The sequence below is a fragment of the Dasypus novemcinctus genome, chromosome 24 (genome assembly GCF_030445035.2).
Source record: "Dasypus novemcinctus isolate mDasNov1 chromosome 24, mDasNov1.1.hap2, whole genome shotgun sequence".
Classification (NCBI taxonomy): domain Eukaryota; kingdom Metazoa; phylum Chordata; class Mammalia; order Cingulata; family Dasypodidae; genus Dasypus; species Dasypus novemcinctus.
The window spans coordinates 4347015-4360091 of NC_080696.1; the positions used below are offsets into that span (position 1 = coordinate 4347015).

At 55.7% G+C, this 13077-nt stretch overlaps 1 long non-coding RNA gene and 1 pseudogene across 1 annotated transcript; both read left to right on the forward strand.

Moving 5' to 3' along the window:
• The first annotated feature begins 657 nt into the window (after positions 1–657).
• On the forward strand, positions 658–7508 carry LOC101430730 (large ribosomal subunit protein uL4 pseudogene; annotated as a pseudogene).
• A 3697-nt stretch (positions 7509–11205) lies between these two features.
• Positions 11206–12595, forward strand: LOC139437487 (uncharacterized). The gene is made up of 2 exons (XR_011647272.1): positions 11206–12002; positions 12468–12595. It is a non-coding gene; the product is annotated as an uncharacterized lncRNA (long non-coding RNA).
• Positions 12596–13077: the final 482 nt, after the last annotated feature.

Below are 13077 nucleotides of genomic sequence, written 5' to 3' on the forward strand. Positions count from 1 at the left end.
TTTTTTAAGATTTATTTTTTACTTATTTCTCTCCCCTACCCCCCTCCAATTGTCTGCTCTCTGTGTCTATTCGCTGTGTGTTCTTCTGTGTCCACTTGTATTCTTGTCAGCAGCACCAGGAATCTGTGTTTCTTTTTGTTGTGTCAGCTCTCCGTGTGGGCAGCGCCATTCCTGGGCAGGCTGCGCTTTTTTCGCGCTGGGCAGCTCTCCTTATGGGCGCACTCCTTGTGCATGGCGCTCCCCTACGCGGGGACACCCCTGCGTGGCAGGGCACTCCTTGCACACATCAGCACTGCGCATGGGCAGCTCCACACGGGTCAAGGAGGCCTGGGGTTTGAACCGGGGACCTCCCATGTAGTAGACGGACGCCCTAACCACCGGGCCAAGTCTGCCGCCCTGGACCTGGATTTTAGGGTTTCCAGAGAGCTACCAAAGAGAAGCCCTGCAAAGCCAGTTCCCAGAGTCTGACGACCTGTCCAGCTGCCTCCCAGAGGTCCCTCCAGAATAACTACTGATGAGGAAAACAAATCCAAACCTGTTAGCCTGTCAGTGAGAGCCAAACGCTTCGAAAATAGAAAGTACTCCTTGTGATCTGTTTATTAAAAAAATTAAAAAAAAAAAAAAGAAAATAGAAACTAAGGAACCCTGACTGTAGCGATGAGGTCACCGGGGCCCCCTGGGATGGTGGCCTGGGCCTCTGGAACCCCCAGCCTGGGTGCAGTGCCCCAGCCCTCGCCCAGCACTAGGAGGAGCGGCTCTGCACCCAGCAAGGGTGACCTCGTGGGCAGCCGGGAGCCAGTTCTCACAAGTAAGGAGGACGCAGTGTTTACTTGCAGGTAACTTTGCCACAGGCAAGAGGACTTACAGCTGGGGCTGGCGATGTGGGTTCTCAGACAATAAAGAAAAAAGCACGGATTGGTCCAGTTATTCTCGGAGCAGGGATGGCACCTCCTGGGGGGCAGCCCCCCGGGAAGCCAGCAAGGTCTTTGTGGGATGCCAACCTGATAGGCAGGACACCCTCTTAGGATGTCCCCAAATTCCTAAGCACAGGCATGAAGGAGTGACGGCAGCTGTGGAAAATTCAACTGCTGGCCTGACGAGCCTGGGGACACACCGAAGCGAGAGCCACACCTCACGGTTGGGGCTAAGGTGACAGTTTGGGTCCAGCGTGAGTGCCTTATCTCCTTTCACCACTAATCCTGGCCTTGGAGGGACCAACAGGTAAAGACACAGATGCACTGGAAGCGCCCAGGCCCTCACGATTTAAATACTTTACTCTCTGAGCAGCTGCCCTATCTCCATTTGGGTCATTTCAATGAAAAGGGAAATGACTGCCTAGAAATTGCAAGAAAGCTTACCTCGCTGGCTTCCATTACCAACCCCATTTTGTTGATTTTTACTGAGTTTCTACAGAACGTTTTAAAACCTGATGGTGAAATTACTTGTTACAATGGGAGATAGTAATACTATTTTTAAACTTAGTTTAAAAAACCGCTTTCCATCCTGATTTTTCATTTCTCATAATGATACACTCATGAAACTGCTTGTAAGTTCACACTTAAAAGCACAACTTCACTGTGCCAAAACAGGTGCCTTCCATCCTCACAGACGCATTAACTTTCGGAGACTTATTGTTACTTTTTCTTACCCTGTCCTCATAAAACTATTCCACCTAAAATGCAGGGATGACAAATGCAGTTCATGGTCTGTAAGCGCCTCTCCTTCAAGGGCAAAGAGCTTGAAAGAGACAGTGGAAAGAGCGTCCGTTTAGCAGCCACATGTGCCGAAGCAGAACACGTCCCAAGAGCAGTGCCGTGGAATTTCCACGTCGAGCCACGGGGCCCTGCTGCCGAGGAGGCAGGCCACGCGTGACGCTCACTGTTCCCAGAAGCGGAGAAGAGGGCGGCGGCGGGAGCCCCGGGAGGGCCAGGGCAGGGCCCCTTCTTCCTTCTGCCCCCGTGCCTCCCGCCCTCCGCCCCCTCTGGGTCCTCCAGCGGGCCGCTGCCAGAACCCCCGGCCTTAGGTTCACTTCCGGCATCTTTAGAACATAATCGTGCAAAGCCCGTCAGGACACACGGGGGGGCCTCCGCCAACCAGCAGGGAGGATGCAGCCCCGGAGAAGAGTCCACCCCCCTGCGAAGCAGCCCCCCGTGTCTTCCCTGGGGGCAGGGACGGTGGCCCGCGCAGCGCTGCTCCTTATTCTGCCCATGAGCGGGCAGAGCAGCCCAGGACCCTCCTCGGCGCCCCTGGCCCTCGGGTTGATCCTGGGGCCAACGTGGGCACCCGTCCCCCGTTCCAGCCCCTCCTGCAGCCAGGCCGCTGTGGAACGAGGGCCAGCCTGCTTCCAGCGTGTTCAGGGGCGGCCCTTACCCATCTGCTCTCGAGGCTCCAGCAGGACCTAGGACTGGCGGCCGTGCTGACCCGGAGGTGGCGGCAGGCGGGCAGGTGGGGCGGGGGGAGGCTGGGGGCTTGGACCTCGCTCAGGGGGCCCCGCAAGCTCAGGGCTCCAGCCCTTCTCAGGTTAACCTGTGACGCTGTTGAGAAATGAAAGGCATAACCTTACAAAAATACTTGACAAGTCACGCCTGCCCCCTCTTCTGTAAATCAGCCTCTGAAAACACAGCCGAGCAGGAGGCTCTAACAGGTAATTCCTGCCCCCACGCCTGTACATCAGCCTGCAAAAGCACAGCCTTGCACCTGCATTCTGCCTCTGTAACCCCGCTTGCAAAATATCACCTTGGAACACGTTAGCCAATGAGCAAAAGGTGTGCTGATCCCACCTGAAATTCTATATAAGTCTATGAAAACTGAACAACGGGGCTCAGAACTTGGAGACTGACTCTCCTCTGGGCCCGCGCGTAATAAAACCGTTCCTGCATCTCTCGGGAGCGCCAGTTGCGCGTTGCTTCTACGGTTCAATACTCCTGGCTTTGCTGCAACAATGTGGTGCCGAAGCGAGAGGCCTCGACCGGGGCCGGTTCTCTGCTTTGACCCTGGATGCTGAGGCCGAGGCCGGCCCTGCAGGGAGCTGGTCACTGGAGTGCGACCGCCTGGCCGAGGCTGCTCTGGAAGTGACCGGAAGCCAGGGGCCCCCCAACACCCCCTGTTCACCTGCCCGCTCTGCTGTCCATCAGAGGCGTTGCCAGCCCAGAAGCAGCTCGCCCACGCCTCCGCCAGCGCAGAGCCGACCGCGGTGGGCTGGCATTGCGCCCCCGTCGCCAAGCTGGAGCTAGTTCCCCAGAGCCCCCGGGGGGGCGTGGGCCTGGGCCCCAGGAGATGAGCAGCAGCCGCCCGGCCTGCCTCGGAGGGGGTCCGCCCGGGCGCGGGGGCTGCTCCCGCCGTCACTCAACTGTGGCTCACCTGTGGCCAGGTGCGGCAGCCAGCACAGCTCCTGCGGCTGCCGCTGGGCCCGCCCTCCGCTCTCTGACACCCAAACCCGCTGAGTGTGCAGCTCTACGTGGGCCCCAGCTTCCCCGGCAGGACACCCCCACGTCGAAGGTGGGGCCCGAGAGAGCAGCGCGGGCGCCGGTTCCCCCGGGAGGCTCCGGCCTGTCCTCGCTGCCCCCCTTTACGCCCATCTTCTCCTCCGACAGCCTGCCCGGGAAGTCAGGGCCTCTCGCCAGGCCGCCCGAGAGACAAGGGGTGGCCAGTGCACGCCCGCGTGAGGCCCTGCAGTGACCCCCGTGCGAGTGTGAGAGTGTGTGTGGGAGTGAGTGTGAGTGCATATGAAGGAGAGTGCATGCGAGTGTGCGAATGAGTGTGAGTGTGTGAGAGTGTGTGTCAGTGTGTATGTGTGAGTGTGTGAGTGCATGAGTATATGTGAGTGGGTGTGTGGGTGTGTGTGTGAAAGTGTGTGAGCGTGTGTGTGAGCTTGTAAGCATGTGTGTGTGAGTGTGAGTGTGTATGAATGTGTGTGAGTGCACGAAGTGTGAGAGAGTGTGTAGGTGAGTCTGAGAGTATGTGAGTGTGAGTGAGTGAATGCATGAATGTGTATGTGAGCATTGTGAGCGAGTGTGAGTGCATATGTGTGAGTGTATATGGATGTGAGTGTGTGAATGAGTGTGATTGAGGTGTGAGTGTGTGTGTGAGTGTGTGAGTGTGACTGTGTGTCTGTGTGTCTCCTGGTGGGTCTGCTTCTGATAGAACCCTGGCTGACACGGGATAATGCACAGTGGAGTCCACAAATAGAATTTCTTTTCTGTATCGCTTGCCCTGGAGCAGGGTTATTTACAAGGCTGCTCCAGTGCCAAAAAACAACCACAACGCTTCCAGCCCTAGGCGCAGAATGGCACGGAACGGAGCTTTCCAGCCTGGAGACAAGCGTCGTACGTGGCCCTCCAGATACCCGGGTGCTGCGCCTGGGCACGTCCTGCAGTCCCATTCTGAGCCTGTGCTACCCCAGAACCAGCCCTCGGCCCCGGAAGCTTCCGGCAGCGGGCTGGACGGTCGCGCTGTCACCTGCGCCCCCGCGCTGCGCCCCGCAGACGCCGTGTGGACGGCCTCTGAGGAACCTCACAGGGCTCGCAGTGGCACCACAGCCCCTCGCAGCTCCTCCACGGCTCCAACTCCAGCTCACGCGGCTTCCGCAGTCGCCCCCTCTGCAGCTTGGGCACTTGATCTCTGAGCACGGGTCAGGGAGGCCACGCTGGACACTGCGTCATTTTCATTCTAAAGGGCGTAGGAGGACTCCACTGTCAAGCCCACTGACTAGAACGCAGCAGCTGGAGAGCATCATTTTGTTTTTTAAAGATTTATTTTTTATTTATTTTCTCCCACCCTCTCGTTGTTTGTGCTTGCTGTGTCTGTTCATCTTCCTTGTTTCTTTAGGAGGCACCAGGAACCGAATCCAGGACCTCCAATATGGGAGGGAGGTGCCTAATTGCTTGAGCCATCTCCACTCCCTGCTTCATTGTATCTCTCATTATGTTTTCCTTCTTGTGTCTCTGGTTGCATCAGCTCACCACACCTGCCCATCGTGCCAGCTTGCTGTCTACTTTAGGAGGCACCGGGAACCAAACCAGGGACTTCCCACGTGGAAGGCAGGAGCCCAATCCGCTTCCTTGAGTGAGCATCTGACTTAAGACTGAGCAACTTGGGCGCATTCAACTGATTGGGTTAAGCGTCACTCATTGCTGATGACAATCTCCCTGACTGATGTAATTATAACCAGCTATCTAGGATTTACCACTGCAGTAAAGTCGCTGGTGACTAAAGTTCACAAATGCCCCTGTATTACAGCTAGCCCAGTGCTTGCTTGACCACACAGCTGGGCACCGTTACCTGGCCGAGCTGGCACAATAGCCTGACTGTCACAGTATTGTTCATGAATCCCAAAAATAGATACCAGGTTATGTTTGTAATCTGGTCTGTACCTGGGCATGATTAAATCATGATTAGAGCTTTGATTTGGGCCACGTCAGTAGGGTGTCGAGTCCCCACCCCTTGGTCAAGGATAAAGGACATGGCGAAGGACAGAGCTGGAGTTTTGCTGTTGGAGTTCTGATGCTGGAGTCTTGAGCTGGAGCCCCGGGAAGTGAACACACAGAGGAGCTTGGCTGTGAGGAAGAAGGCCCCGGGAGGAGAAACCAGCCGTTCGCCTGTTAGTCTACAGCTGGCCTGGTGGAGAGAGGCAAAGCCTAGAGAGCCTCACTGTCTACCACTGGCCTGGTGGTGAGAGCAGAGCAGCTGAGCCAGCGGCGGGCACCCACCGCACCGCACAGAGGCATCAGCCCGCCCCCCCCGAGCTCTGCCTCGGACACGGCGACCTCGGCATCTGTGACCGGTCAGCTACGGCGCCGCGGCTGGCCTCTGGGTGCCGGACGAGCTGGGGGCCTTCTCAGAGGAGGCGGCATCTGTCCCAGGGTCCTGCTGGCAAGACAGGGCCCTCGTGAAGGAACGACTGCAGCCGCTGAGGCGAAGAGGGGAGTTCTTCCAGGGCACACGGACGGTTCTGCGTGAACCGTGTTTAAAAAGTCACAATAACACAAATGGTGACGTGTGACTTAACATTGATGCAACTACCTTGAAAGGAACAGATGAGGGCTTTATAAAGCGAACCCCTCCTCTAGTGTAACAGGAAACTGATAATTCATGCAACTGTGGTCTAAGCATATTATTTAGAAAAATGCAATAATCAACTAGATGAAGAGAGTCAAAAGTACATGTTTCTGGAGAGAGGTTGGTGGCAGGAGACTTTTTTTGTTTTGTTTTTTATCATCCTTTTGGGTTTTTTGATTTAAAACCAGACCTTAACAAAGCAATCCAGGTCTATTCTTGGTATAGAACTGAGGAAATATGATGACTAGAAACTGGACAGATCAATCAAGAGTACAGTTCAAACAGGCAGCCCTATGCTGTCAGTGAGCTTGCAGGTCATCAAACCAGTGCTGAATCCTGGGGCACTGGCAGAGCTGTGGCACGAATTCCCAGAGTTCGAGGCGGTGGGACACACCAATCTGGCCAGGGTGCTTTTGGAAATATGTGTCGTGGCGGCCGCATGTTTGCACCAACCAAAACATGGCGTCGGTGGCACCGGAGGGTGAACACAACACAGAAGCGATATGCCATTTGCTCTGCCCTGGCTGCTTCCGCCTTACTGGCACTGGTCATGTCTAAAGGTCATCGTATTGAGGAAGTTCCCGAACTTCCTTTGGTGGTTGAAGATAAAGTTGAAGGCTATAAGAAGACCAAGGAGGCTGTTCTGCTACTTAAGAAACTTAAGGCCTGGAATGATATCAAAAAGGTCTATGCCTCTCAGCGAATGAAAGCGGGCAAGGGCAAAATGAGAAACCATCGTCGCATTCAGCGCAGGGGACCGTGCATCATCTGTAATGAAGACAATGGTATCATCAAGGCTTTCAGAAACATCCCTGGAATCACTCTGCTTAATGTAAGCAAGCTGAACATTTTGAAGCTCCTGGTGGGCGTGTGGGACGTTTCTGCATTTGGACTGAAAGTGCTTTCCGCAAGTTAGATGAACTATATGGCACTTGGCGTAAAGCTGCCTCCCTCAAGAGTAACTACAATCTTCCCATGCACAAGATGATGAATACAGATCTTAGCAGAATTTTGAAAAGCCCAGAGATCCAGAGAGCCCTCCGTGCACCACGCAAGAAGATTCATCGCCGAGTCCTAAAGAAGAACCCACTGAAAAACCTGAGAATCATGTTGAAACTAAACCCATATGCAAAGACCATGTGCAGAAACACTATTCTTCTCCAGGCCAGGAATCACAAACTCAGGGTGGATAAAGCAGCAGCCGCACTAGAGGCCAGATCAGATGAGAAGGGCGTTGCAGGCAAGAAGCCTATAGTGGGGAAGAAAGGCAAGAAGCCTATTGGTGTTAAGAAGCCACAGAAGCCTTTGGGAAAGAAAGCTGCAGCTACCAAGAAACCAGCGGAAAAGAAATCTACCACAGAAGAAAAGAAGCCTGCTGCTTAAATTGCTTATTACATAAGTCAAATCATTTTGGACAGCTTATTTTGAATAAAGGCCAGATCAAAGAGGCAGTGAGAAAAAAAAAAAAAAGAGTACAGTTCAACAGGCACAAGTTCATCTTGTTTGCAAGAAGGGAAGGGGAAAAACACAAAAGCCTTTTGCAATAATAGATAGAGACTAAAATCACATGTAGATGAATTTCCGTCGTTATTTCCCCTGCAATCCAAACTCAACACAATTAAACAATTAAGGACAATTTCAAAGGCATTGTGTATGGGGAGGGAGACAAAATCATACTGTTCTGTTATGCTTCCACCAGCATTTGAATCCATCTTTCTGGAGACAGAATTTGTTAGGGAAAAAACATGTTACTCTTTCTGTCGTAGGTGTATATTCCCAGAGCAGCTGCACACGCACCACACATCCTGGCCCCTGACAGGGAGAACCAAGCTGGAAGCAACTGTTCAGTGTTGGGGACTCAGCCCACGGGTTGGGGGCACTGTGCCCTGCTCATCAGCATCATCTCCCTGTTCTTAACTGGCTCGTAGTCAGCCTGGCTTCCCTGAGTTTCCAGCCAAACAGGATGCCCAAAGTGATAGTGGGCTCTTCCTCAAAAGCCATCTGAGAACATATACCCGGGCAAAACCTTCTGGGCTCCAGAACACCAAAAGCCATCTTAGTCCCATCCCATTGAGTGGTCTTCTCACTACTCAAGATTCCTGCCTGGGCAGAGGCTTTATGTTGCCTTCTAAGACTCCTAACGAGTTCCCAGAACACCCTTTGACTACCTTGATGCTTTCTTGCATGGCAAAAGCGAGAAAAGGGCCACATTGTAGCACGACCCCTCTGATGGGCTCAGACACCCGTTATCTGTGCCCCTTCCCTTTCACCTCTGGGGACCAGCCCACAGCTAACAGGGCGGCTCCCTTTTACTTCTTTATGGACATGCAGCTTGACCTTGGACACAGACTGGCTTCTTTGCAAGGGACCTGGAGTAAATCATTCTAACCATATTCTAGAATCTACCTTAAATTTCTTTCATTTACCAAAGGGGAGAGAAACAACCCCAAACGTTTGTAGACCAAAATAACAGAGCTGGGAGAAAAAAGGTTTAGTGAAAATTAGCAACGAAGTGAGGAAATGGCTTAAAAGAGATGAGCCCTGCGCAGCAGCTGCCACGCGAGGCAGAGCCTGCTGCCAAGGACGACCTGCCGGAGGCGCCCGCGGGAACAGGGCCACGGTGGGCAGGCTGGCTCGCTCGGCAGGGGGCAGGCCCCCGGGCGCTCCGCGTCGCTGTAATGAACACGGCATGGAAACGTGTCTCCAGCTTCTACGAAGAAGGTGGGTGAACATCTGGCCAGGGCCGCACTGGCTCGTCAGTGGGTCTGCGGGTTTCGTAGGGTCTGCGAGGACTTCGGAGATAAATAAGCGTCCACCAAGGGCACGAGGAGCGCGCCACGACGGACGGCCCTCCTCCCGGCAACCCCCGCCGCACCCCACCACCGGGTCACAGCAGCCGGTGCCGCCCGGGATGGCCACGCCTGGCGGTCAGGCCCGTGCCCACCCCTGTCCCTGCCCCCGCCCCAGGGCCTGGGGACCCTGTCCTCGATGGCTGAGCTCTCCCGCCGCCTTCCCAGGTCGCGGACCCCCCCCCACAGCCGGGGGACAGCGCGCCACCAGCCCCTGAGAGGGTCTGGGCCCCCCCGCGCGGCCATCGCACAGCACGGCCTCCTCGTCACGCACCTTTGGGCCCTCCCCCTTCGCCCCGGCTCCCCTCCCTGTGAAGAGCCACCCACCATGACGTCCCCCTCATCTCATGGACGGACATGCATGCTGGCCGCGCAGGGCTGCAGCTCAGCTGCTTCAGCGGAGCGCACACAACCCTGCGCCAGGACCCACGGGGCACCCTCCTCTTACGGATAGAGAAGTCGAGGCAGCGTCGCGGGGACAGCCCCGGGAAGGCCATCCGAAAGCGCGTCTCCTGGGCAGCGCAGGCTGCTCTCGACGGCACCATTCCTTCTGACTCGCTTTTCTTGGGTCTTTATCGTCCGTGGTATTTTTGGCTGATTGCTTCATGCCACAGAAGAGCCTATTTTTGAGACCACCTGGAGCTTTAGCACAGGCGTGGGCGCTGTGGTGAGGTGGGCTGCGGCGCAGTGCGCTCGTGAAGCTCGTTCCCGCAGCAGGAGCCAGGACTGGGAGTGGACGCAAGGAGGAGGCCAGAGCTAGAGGTGGACAGCGAGGAGGAGCCCAGGGTGGACAGCGAGGGGGAGGCCCAGAGCCGACTGCCGCCCACCAGGGCTCTGGGACAAGGGGGCCCAAGGGGGGTTCTCAGGCGCCTCAAATGCCTTTTCAGACACCAAGGGCGCCTCCTGAGGGTGCCAGCACCCGCCGCTAGAGATGGGGTGGGTGCAGGAGAGGGGAAGCATGGCTCTGGTCAGGGCAGCTCTGTGGTGGACACCGGCCCGTTTTATGGGTGGGGTGAGGCTCGGGGACGATAGGGGCCAGCTGGCTACAGAGCCACAGGGCCAGGGCGGGGCCCCGGCCGCCTTCCCCAGCCCACTCTCCCCCGTGCTGCCCCTCTGCCCACGCCTGAGACCCGGGGGACAGAGCCCCTCTCCACGGTCCCACCCAGGCTGGCCTCCGGCGCTGCCTGTGGCCACGGGCCCAGATCGGGGCTAGCACAGCAGAACCCAAGTTTGGCCCCATCCCCTGAGCCACAAGCGTGGCCCGAACCAGGCCCTGCCTGCGCTCTGCCCAGAGCGCTCCCCTTCCCAGGTGGCCTGGGGGCCGAGGCTTGGCGGAGGCAAAGGAGACTGCGCACGCCACCCCCCGAGGAGCGCGTCTCCAGGGTCTTGGGGGCGGAACTGTACCAGGGATTCCTGTCATCCTGCAATTATCCTATATCCACAACTCTGACTCGAGACACAAACAGACGCTTCTGTCTGCCACGTCGGCCCTTGGCTGGGACGCACGGAGCCGAGCCACCTGCTGGGCGCTGTGCCTGGCCTTCTCTCGCGGGTGGCAGCCTGTGTTTATCTTCAAGGGGCCTCTCTGAAAGCAGCCAGCCTTCGCCTGGGGGCTGGGGAATCGGGCCTTGGCCTCCCTCCCCCGTTTTCCAGAACCCCCAGCCCCCTGGCGCCGGCTGGCTGCCGAGGCACCTCCCTGTCCAGCTGCACTGAAAGCCACCAGGTGAAGGCAGGGCAAGGTGGGCGCTTGGGAAGGGCCCCCGCCAGCTGGGTGGCCTGGACGGTGTGTTGTGCCAGGCTCATGGGCCAGGCAGTGCCAGGCTGTTCTTCCCACGTGTCGGAAGGTCTTGCTGGAGGTCAAAGAAGCCGAGGCTGAGCGTGAACTGCCGTGGACGCCTGCGCTCGCACGGCCGAGCTACTGGCCTGGGACCAAACGGGCCAGCGCTACGGAAATGAAGGGCTGGGGACAGGGCCCGAGACCCCGCCCTCTCTCTGGGCCTTGCCCCTCACAACACTGCTCCCGCCAGCCCTCCCGCTCCCGGCGGCGCACCCACCTGGGAACGATCCAGAAAAGGGGGAGAAGAGCCCCTGGCGCTCCTGCTGTGGGCAGAGGCCATGGCGCCCACTGTCTCCGTGGTCGTGCCAGGGCCGTGAAGGGCTGGACCAGGGCTCCGCGACCGCTGCTGGCCACGCCCACTCCCCAGAGAGAGAGAGAGAGAGAGACAGCGAGAGAGAGGGAGGGAGGGAGGGAGGGAGGGAGAGGGGAAGAGAGAGAGAGAGCACATTCGCCACAGCTGCCACATCCACAGGAAGTGAAAATGAGCACGGAACGAGCCTTCCCTCGGGCACCTCCTGACAATCTCTGAACAAAGTCCAGGAGGAGCGACGGCCAAAGGACGGGCCCCGGGGGAGGCGGAGGTACGGTGAGATCCAATTTTCCAGCTGCGATGACAAATGCCACAGAAGGGTTGGCTTGAACTACAGGACTTAGGGGCTCACGGCTGTGAAGCCACGAGGAATCCAGACGGAGGTCGCGAGGCGATGCTTCCTCCTGAGCCCGGGGCGTCCTGGGCCGGCTGCCGCCACCCTGGGGTCCTTGGCTTCTGTCCCGTGACAATTCCCACGGCGACGCCGCCTTTCTTTGGTGAGTTCCGTGGGCTTCCAGCTTCTGCTCCTCCACGTGGCCTCTGTGTTACTGAGATGTTTCTGCTCAGGTGGGACTCCAAAAGTCCAGATGAGCTGGCCACACGCAACTAAAAAACCTCTCCAGAAGGTCCTCTTGGTAACGGGTTCACCCGCACAGGAACGGATGAAGATTAAGAGCACGCTTTCCTGGGGTGCACGATGCCACCTACCACACTTGGTCAAGTGAGACCCGAGGAAATCCAGCCCAGCCACGTGAAGCTTCTCGAACTCGACACTGAGGCATGGAAACATGTGTCCCAGAGCCGGAAGCTTGGAATTCCTTCCAAAATCCTACAGGCACGACCGTGTGCTGCCCTGGGGACTGGGTCACGTGTCATCTAGAATCCTGGAGCTTGACCCACGGTTCATTTATGCTTTCGTCTTCCTCAGGTCTTGCTGTGCTCTATTAAGGTTAGAAATTATTGATGGCTTTACTTAAAAGGGGTCTGTTTAGAACTTGTGATTAAGTCCTTAAATTCCTGATGGGAAAAAAGTTGAGGGCACCATCTTGCTCTGAAGTGACTTTCACATTGTGGCAAAGGCCACTTGCTTCCATTGGAGGTTGTAGCTCCTTGTGTGTGTACTAAGATAAATGTTCCTTTGAAATCTTATCTTAACCTGAATATCATTCAAAGAAGACAAAGATGAGAAATCTGGAAGTTGTCATCATGGAGGGAAAGCATTTTTCTCCAAATCTTTTTTGAGAAAGTCAGTGCTGTGTACAAAATGTTCATTTCCACTGAAGAACATCTCTTGATAAGTAAAAATAAATTTTCAGGCAAGAACCTGCTGTTCTAAGTTCAATAACCTGTTTCAACATCATGTCAAATTCTAGTATGGAGAGAATTTTTACTAACATGGTAATTTTTCTTGCAGGTCTTGTGATTTTATTATCAGAAACTCACAGGAGAGCCACGAGTCAACAGTCTTCCTCTTTCAAATTTCTGCCAGAAAAAGGGGTCTACAAACCTACTTGCCTAAAATAAACATCATTATTTGTGAAAGCTGCCACCAATTTTTGACTAATATGCTGCTCCTGAGAGCATATAGCTAATCAACCAAGTATGTCACCATTGGGAATGGTGGACAGCTGTTAATGCTGGTGTGTCCAGGAGAGGGTCAAGACTGGGGCTGGAGGATTCATACCTTCTACAAATGCTGCAGAAACGTCCACAGCTTCTGGCACCAAGTGCAAACACTACCGTAATTCAATTCCCTTCAATTCTGCCTCTACCCGCCGTTGGGCCAGGCCCCCAGGTGAAGGGCCATCTGCTCCAAGATTGCCCCGGGCACCAGTCACGGGTTTGGGCTCAGGCCACCTGCTCTTCTGACCAACCGGCTATGAATCTGGGGGTTCCCACTGCCCCTTGTGTTTGGGAATTCACTAGAACGACTCAGAATTCACTGGAAGTATTATGCTTACACTTGTAGTTTTAGTATCATAAAAGGACACAAATAGAAGTCTAAAGAAGAGATGTGTAGGGTA